An 8,621-nucleotide genomic window follows, 5' to 3' on the forward strand; every position below is an offset into this window, starting at 1 on the left:
AAAACTGGTAATAATTCGGATCACAGAGGGCCGACAGAGTGACAGATCGACAGGAGTTCCTCTAATATCCATATTCTCAGATTTTACTATCGTCCGTTAACACCAATTCTCCATGTACTCTCCCAGGTTTGGCCAATAATGCCCCACCCAAAAACTTATACGAAAAGTTCACAGAACGAACAAACTTTCTCGCACCGCCACTCCCTTGAGATGACGTCACTGGTTAATTACCAGAAAGAATTCATGAAGTCTCTTATTACTTGTTTCGCAACTTCGGAGATTCCCAAAATGACAGGTTATATACATGCTATATTTTCTTGGTAGGAAAGTAATCTAGTATTTCAAATAACACTTATCTCTCACTGGTTCCGCCCCACAGAACAGATGCATACAAGAACGCATCGTTCAAGGAATCTCCCATCCACACACACTCTTGTCAAGGTGACATCTGAGACAGTAGATTCCTCTTAACAAAGAACAGAATTTTTTCTCGTGAGAGCTAAAACCGATATCTATCATTTCAAGGAATGTCATTGCTCACCACATCCGTCTTCCAACCATATCCCATAGGTCAGCAAGAAATACAATTTTTATATATATATATATATATATATATATATATATATATATATATATATATATATATTGTACAACAGTACAATCAGAAGAAACTCACTAAAAATAACCCGGGTAATAGAGAGAATGTAGAGTATATGTAATACCTTGTAGTGATTGCAATGAATGTTACGTGGGAGAAAGCGGGACGTTCCATTGATAAGAGAAGGGAAGAACACGTTGCTGCTTGCAGAAGGGGAAGTTCATACAGTGCAATTGCGCAACATACATGGGGGAAAAACCACGCAATAAATTTTAAAGGTACAAAGTTGTTTTTGCATGTAAACGACCGGACTTTGAGACAGTAGTAGAAGGGCGTTAATTTCATTAAACGAGACCTTTGCAGGAAATACTGGCATTACAGAAAATACAGCTATTTGTGAGGAGATATGTAGGAAAGGGAAATTTCAAACTTTAGAAATATATGTGCCAATAACGATGCTGCTTCCTCTCCTGTTGTTTACTCCACTCAGGTCATTTCTCCTAATAAACCACCCAACCACCATAGAACAAGCAGTTGACAATAGAAACATTCCCCCCACGAAGATCAAGACGAATTCTGGAAAGAACGAGGCTCAACCGCCTGATCATTCATAATTTGAACTAGCTTGTTTCCTAACCGTTGTTTTTTCAAATATTTGTGCTCTTTCTTGTCAGTTCCTTGCAGTGAACATATCACACTTTAGTGAACAAGACCACAGTTGATGGTCGAAAGCTTTAATCCTATACAAGTATAGGATTAATCCTATACAAGAGGAATTTACTTCATTGTGGAGTGTATACCCATTTACTTAGAGGTACGACATAGTACCTGGCTTCTGCATATATATATATATATATATATATATATATATATATATATATATATATATATATATATATATATATATATACATATATGTGTGTGTGTGTGTGCTGCACTTAGCAATTGTCACTTTATTCACTTGTGAAACTCAACAAAATACAGATTTAAAATCAACTTACATTGCGCGATATGGATCGTTGCCTCACATATTTCAGAACTCAATTATTTCATGATTAATGTTTTCGCCTGAATATTTTAATAAAAGCGTAATTTAAGCATTAATCCTAAAAACGAATATTTCACAGGCAACTGTTGTTGACGTCAACCGGGATGTGCAGGTCAAAGCGGCAGTTTAGAGGAGAATCAATTTAATTTGTTGCATTAAACAACTTTCCTCCGCTTATCGAGATTTTTTGTTGAAATGTCGCTACAATATTACAGCCAAATGATTGAAAGTATCTTATAATTATTGTTAACATTGAGTATATATATATATATTTTTCTATTTTCACTTTTATCAATGAAGAAAACGTGAACTTGTTACTATATATATATATATATATATATATATATATATATATATATATATATATATATATATATATATATATATATATATATATATATATATATATATATATATATATATATATATATATATATATATATATATATTTATATATATATATATATATATATATATATATATATATATATATATATATATATATATATATATATATATATATATACATATATATATATATATATATATATAGTATATATATATATATATATATATATATGTGTGTGTGTGTGTGTGTGTGTGTGTGTGTGTGTGCGTGTGTAATTAATTATACTTGGATTTAGATAGCCCTAATGAGCTCTTAGCTTCTCTATTTCTCCACACTATGGAAATCCTTGTTCCTGCGAAACCTCATCTCCGAGGAGGCGGTCAAATGAAGACACCACAACTTCCGGTGAGGAAAATTGAACTCGTGCTTAATAGTTTGGGTGAATAAGAACTCAAGACCGATTCAAACCCTGATGGAAGCCTGAATAAAAAGGGCATTATGTTCATTACGAGTATAAATTTATCCCATAATAATGACCAGCAGGTGGCGCTATGGTGCGTTTTGTTATAGATTTGTATTTACAAACTGATTTATTTCCTTGTAAAAATTTCTTCAATTGCATCTGTGTCTGATTTATTCCCAAATACTGGGATCTGAATTACCTGTTATCTTCATAACCAATATGATACGGAAATGAAGAGTTGTAAGTGGAAGCACTTTCTCTCTCTCTCTCTCTCTCTCTCTCTCTCTCTCTCTCTCTCTCTCTCTCCTCTCTCATCTCTCCTCTCTCAACGGTTGTTATTGAAATAATAATGTGTAGGCTACCCCCTGGACTCTGAAAAGATTCCATTAGTCGCTTTATAGACTGTATAGTTTGCCTTTCTTTCTCACACAATACCCTTGTGCGTTCTGAGACCGAGATTATCTTGAGGGTGACTCTTCTGGGCGACTGGGATACGAGATTAAATTTCCTGGAAGTTGCCGGAATTCTGCCGCAAAGCTCTTCACAATTGATGCCATTATTGAATTAGAACTGACTTGACGGTCGCTATACGAAAAGTTAATCAAGAATAGTAAAATTCCTAACTCTTGGAATGAAAGATGTTTATTGGTTCAGGTACGTTTTATATTAATTTCAAGAATGGTAGATCTTGGTGATGAGAATTAAAACTATTGAGCTCCGTTACGTTTCTTCTTTCATCAAAGTTTTTCCTTATATGGAAGAGGAAGGAAAATAATGGGTAGGCTGAACGCCTCTTGAAGGAGGAAGGTTGTAAGACTCAGAGAAACGCCCGCCGGGAAAGAAGCTCCAAAACTTGGGCGTGGTGGGAAAATGGGAAAATAATAGTTACCGAACCGAACTTCCGAAGTACACAGGTAATGGTGATATTTGCGAAATGCACGAAAGTAATGATGCGAATATTTTACTTATTTTTTTATATAACTCAGGATGGGCTCTAGTGTACATACTTAAAATACTTCCCATTCTACTATGGTTTAGGAGCCATGGATGCTTTAAGAATAAACTACAGCAATTCTTCCTAAAACTCCTAGAATAAAAGATTTTTTCATTACAAAATATTATGAATACGATGAATTTTAAATTATTCTTTGTTCCATATTATGCGATTTATTTTATTACTAAAGAAGGAAATTACGAATTAAAAACAATGGTTATAAATGAAAGCAAAAGTTGTATTAGTGTAGTGACCTGCCTTAAAGGAAAAAAATCCCTTCAGTGGATCTAGAAAGTGGTCAGATATTGAAAACACAAGACTTCCAGTAAGAAAAATTAAATTTCAATGAGAAAAGATGAGCTTCCAATAAGCATATTTATAGATAAATAAAAAGGAAATCTTCCGCAGATTCGGTGGCGCAAAACTGGAGAAAGTAAAAATTGAACCCCCCCCGCCCCACCCCCCCCCCAAAAAAAAAAAAAAAAAAAAACACAAACACACCACACACACACACACACACACACACACACACACACACACAAATCTAGCCGAGGGAAAAAATAGACCTGTAAGTAATAATATGTCAGCCGCAGCTACTACTTTAGACGATGAGGATATATGAAGATAAATGTTAAGGATACTGTTGACTTCATCATTTCAACGAGAGAGAGCGAGAGCGAGAGAGACAGGACAGAGACAGAGAGAGAGAGAGAAAGAGAGAGAGAGAGAGAGAAAGAGAGAGAGGGAGGGAGAGAGAGGAGAGAGAATCAGTTAGGTCACAGACTCACTAGTTATCATTGTAAAGACGAAGTAAAGGCCACAACTCTAATGAAATTGAAATGGAAAGAGAGAGCAGAGAGAGAGAGAGAGAGAGAGAGAGAGAGAGAGAGAGAGAGAGAGAGAGAGAGAGAGAGTATCAACTTCGTAATTCTCAGTAATCGTTTTGCATTTGTCTCTTTCCAGTTTCCCCCGAAACAAAATCCAGTATCAATGGAAATAGTTAGTTCAGACACGACATCTGCGGAAGCCAATAACTTTTGCGAGGAAATCTGAGATTACAGACTTCGACGAAAGTGGAAATGTAGTCAATAAATTCCGAGAGGATTCGAACGTCACAAGACGAGACTTGAGAGACGAGATCAAAACTTGACGATTTTTGAGCTGATATCTTCTGATTATGGAAAGAATAGAAGTTGTTTTATATATACTTCTATGCTGTATACTATAAAGTAGTGTAAGTAACTACTAATTCCCATGTACGTTTCTTTTTCGTTTTCTCCGTAAGTGTATTAATTTGTCAGTGCATGTGCAAATTAACCCTTTAGGCACTGGAAGTATTTATTATTTCTTACTCATTTAATGATTTATTTATTCATCTATTCGTCATCTGCTTGTGTTTCCTTTTCATTTTCTTATAGGCAATATACAATATAAACTTGAAATGCCGTTCCTTTACAAAAGATTAGTTTTCTTCTATAAACGACCTCAGGACAAGCGGAAACGTCTTTTTATATTGCGATTTTTTATGATTTGATGATGTAATCATTATAATCATCGTCGATGTATCCATTCATCCATTCATTCATTATTAGTCATGCTCTTTTTTTTCCATACAGCACATGGCAACAACTGTTACAGTCAACATTGTGATTAAAGTCTAATAAGTGAAAGTGTCATTTTCACGGCAAATTATGGTTTTTAATTAGTTGGCATCAATTAGTGGCACAGTTTTCATCGATTACTTCATCGAGTTTCAAATAAGTTATGTTTCGAAGAATTCTGATTGTATACACGTTTCTTCAAGATCATGGCCGAAGACATTTCTACGGAAATGAACTACATGATGGGTACCTGGTTGCTGGTCCCTTTGGCAACGCTATTACAAAATACCAGTGCACCAATAAACAGTAGGTTCCAATATCACAAGACAAATATATGATATACAAAATATATTTAGGATTTAAATAGCTAAAATGGCAGAATTAAGCGAATTGATTTTGTTTATTATTACTCTATTTTTCCTCAGCGATGCATCTCAGAACTGGCTAATATTCATATCCGGAAATTCTCGAACAAAAATACTGGAGGGGATGTTTTATTCCAAAACAGGATTTTGCTGTTGTTTATCTGGTATACGGGTATTAACAATATGCTGGTAAACAAGGATCTCAGGTCCAGGTGAAGCAGGGGTCGTTATCAGTGCTGCTATTATTTTTCGTTGGCGTCAAATCTGGGGTAGTGGTCGTGTCTGGTATACAGCTGGTGTTGATGTTGGTATAGCTGCTATCATCATGATGTTTTGACCTCCTCGTAGGTCATCTTCTTGACGAGTCAGTAGTGGAACTAAAGCAAGTGTCTGTGTGGTGATAAGCGGAGGAACGACCGAAAGTTGTTTAATGCAACAAATTAAATTGGTTGATCCTCTTAAACTGCCGCGTTTGACCTGCACATCCCGGTGACGTCACAACAGTTGCCTGTGAAATATTCGTTTTAGGATTTAATGCTTAAATTACGCTTTTATTAAATATTCAGGCGAAAACGATTAATCATGAAATAATTGAGTCTGAATATGTGAGCAAAGATCCATATCGCGCAATGTGAGTTGATTTTAAATCTGTACTTGTTGAGTTTCACAAGTGAATAAAGTGACAAATTGCTAGTGCAGGCACACACACACACATATATGTATATGTATATGTTTATATGTATATATATATATATATATATATATATATATATATATATATATATATATATATATATATATATATATATATATATATATATATAAAAATTGTATTTCTTGCTGACCTATGGGATATGACTTTAATGTCTTCCTCTTTTATCAATATTTCTCTATAAAATTTACTCGTATAGGTCTGATTGTTTATGATAAAATCATAAAATACTCTTGGACAATACAAAATTTATAATTTCAATATAGTTATTGCGAGTCAGATTTTGAAATTAAAGGATAAATTGATATTGGGTATTACGAGGTTTTAAAGATAAGATTGGGGAAGATTACATTCATAGCTTTTATTTGCTGTAGGATCTAATCCTGGTTATATGTATTGTCTACCTAAGGAAACCTTCAAATTAAGACCATTATATCCTCATTTGATAATTACTAATAACGTGTCGAAATTTTTTTTTTCTAGTTTTAAACCTTTTAACTCTTAGTTGAGTTTAACATTTTTAATTCTTCAAATTTGTAGAAGAACCGTGGTCTTTCGATTTTAACGATATTGTAATAATAGTTTGATGTAGCCTCCCTTTTCATAAATATCTCATTGACAGAAAACAACTGACATTATGCTTAATACTATTGGTAAAACCATATGTTTAGTTGTTATGCTATAAACACAGTTTATGGTCACGTGGAAAGTGAAAACAACGGAATGCTAGAATTTCACCTTTAGTAAAAGCATTTTCCAGAAAATGACACAATACGGAAAAAAGATTACAAAGAACAATCGGTTTTCCAACTAACGACTAAGATTGAAGGATATACATCAGTTTTAAAAAGAAATTAGTCAGTATATTTTAATGAGATCTTCGATTATAACTAAAGAAGTCATGGGAAGCTAGATAAGTGCAAGGGGCAGGGAACCATCATCATCAAAAAGGCATTTGGAACACCAGAAATTGAATACCTCCAGGACCACTTCCTCGAGAGAAGTTGATTGACTCTATTTAACTGACTATTACTGAAAGCGTTTGGTGAAAACGGTCGTGATCTGTAGAACCAACAAGTTCTCTTGTGATGGGTTAAAGTCACGAATGTCTGTTCATCCTGTTGACTTAATAGAATCGGTTTATACGAATTCACTGAGCTTCGACAATACCTTTATTGCAAAAAATTAAGTGATATATACATTATTATATATATATATATATATATATATATATATATATATATATATATATATATATATATATATATATATATAGTATATATGTATATATGTATATATGTATATATGTATATATGATATATATATATATATATATATATATATATATATATATATATATATATATATATATATATATATGTATATATACATATATATATACATATGAAATTCCCGAGCCATTTCTAAGGGGGTCATAATCCCCTTTTTCATACCCGCTCATTTTTCATTTTTTATAGCTTTTAGAGTTGAAGGCTAGGGCAACAAAAGTTTTACCATAGAATTTCCCCCTCCCCCCAACCCCCTCAGGAAGGTTTTAGTAAAAATCCGAAGTTCGAGGGCCGTTTCTAAGGGGATCATAACCCCTCTTTTTCATATCCCTTCAATTTTTACAACTTTCGGAGTTCACAGCTAGGGCTACCATATTTTCACCATAGGAAGGTTTTAGTAAAAATCAGAAATTCAAGGGGTGCTTGTAAGAGGGTCATAACCCCTAACTTTTTAAAAAGTTTATGAGTTGACATCTATGAAGAAGTGTTTCTATAGGTACAAACAGGCTCTCCACAGTATAGGGTCCATAAAGCCATAAGGCACCCTCAGTAGTAAGGGGGGCAACCTCCCGGGAATGGGGACCTGAGCGTTTCCCGCAATATTAGGGGTTAGGAGGCCTTTGCCCTTTCGACTTATTGACCAGGGGAGAAGGGGGTCGTAGCCTCTCTACCACGACCTTGATAGTATAGCCCTCTTTTGGGAATCCGGGCCCAAAGGGTCAAAGATAGGCCTACTGCATTAAAAAAATTGGTACAATGACCTACGATAATTTATACGCATTTAACATCAATATCAAAGTTTATCTATAGGCCGAGTTTTATCAGAGGACTTTTAAGGGAGCCCTCGCAGTGTTCTAGGCCTACTATTATTTTCAGTATATACAAGTTAAGCAGAAAAACATGTGGTCGTTTAGAGTGCGATGATACAGTTGTGGGTGTCGCAGTCTCTCCACTTATGAAAAATTAAATTGCCCTTAGACTTTCAGTCGGGACATGGAACGGATTAGTGAACTATGTAGTCGGTGGCGTTTGAGGCTAAAATCAAGTAAAATAAAAAATATTGTACATTTGCAGATTTCGTTCAAATTTTCCACCCCATCCTCTCATCTAGTTCGATGGGATTTTGCAGAATGAGTATGAAGCTTTAACTATTTTAAGTATAACTTTTGACTCGCATCTTAATTTTGAGAAACATTTAATGA

Source organism: Macrobrachium nipponense, chromosome 37, assembly GCF_015104395.2.
Source record: "Macrobrachium nipponense isolate FS-2020 chromosome 37, ASM1510439v2, whole genome shotgun sequence".
Classification (NCBI taxonomy): Eukaryota; Metazoa; Arthropoda; class Malacostraca; order Decapoda; family Palaemonidae; genus Macrobrachium; species Macrobrachium nipponense.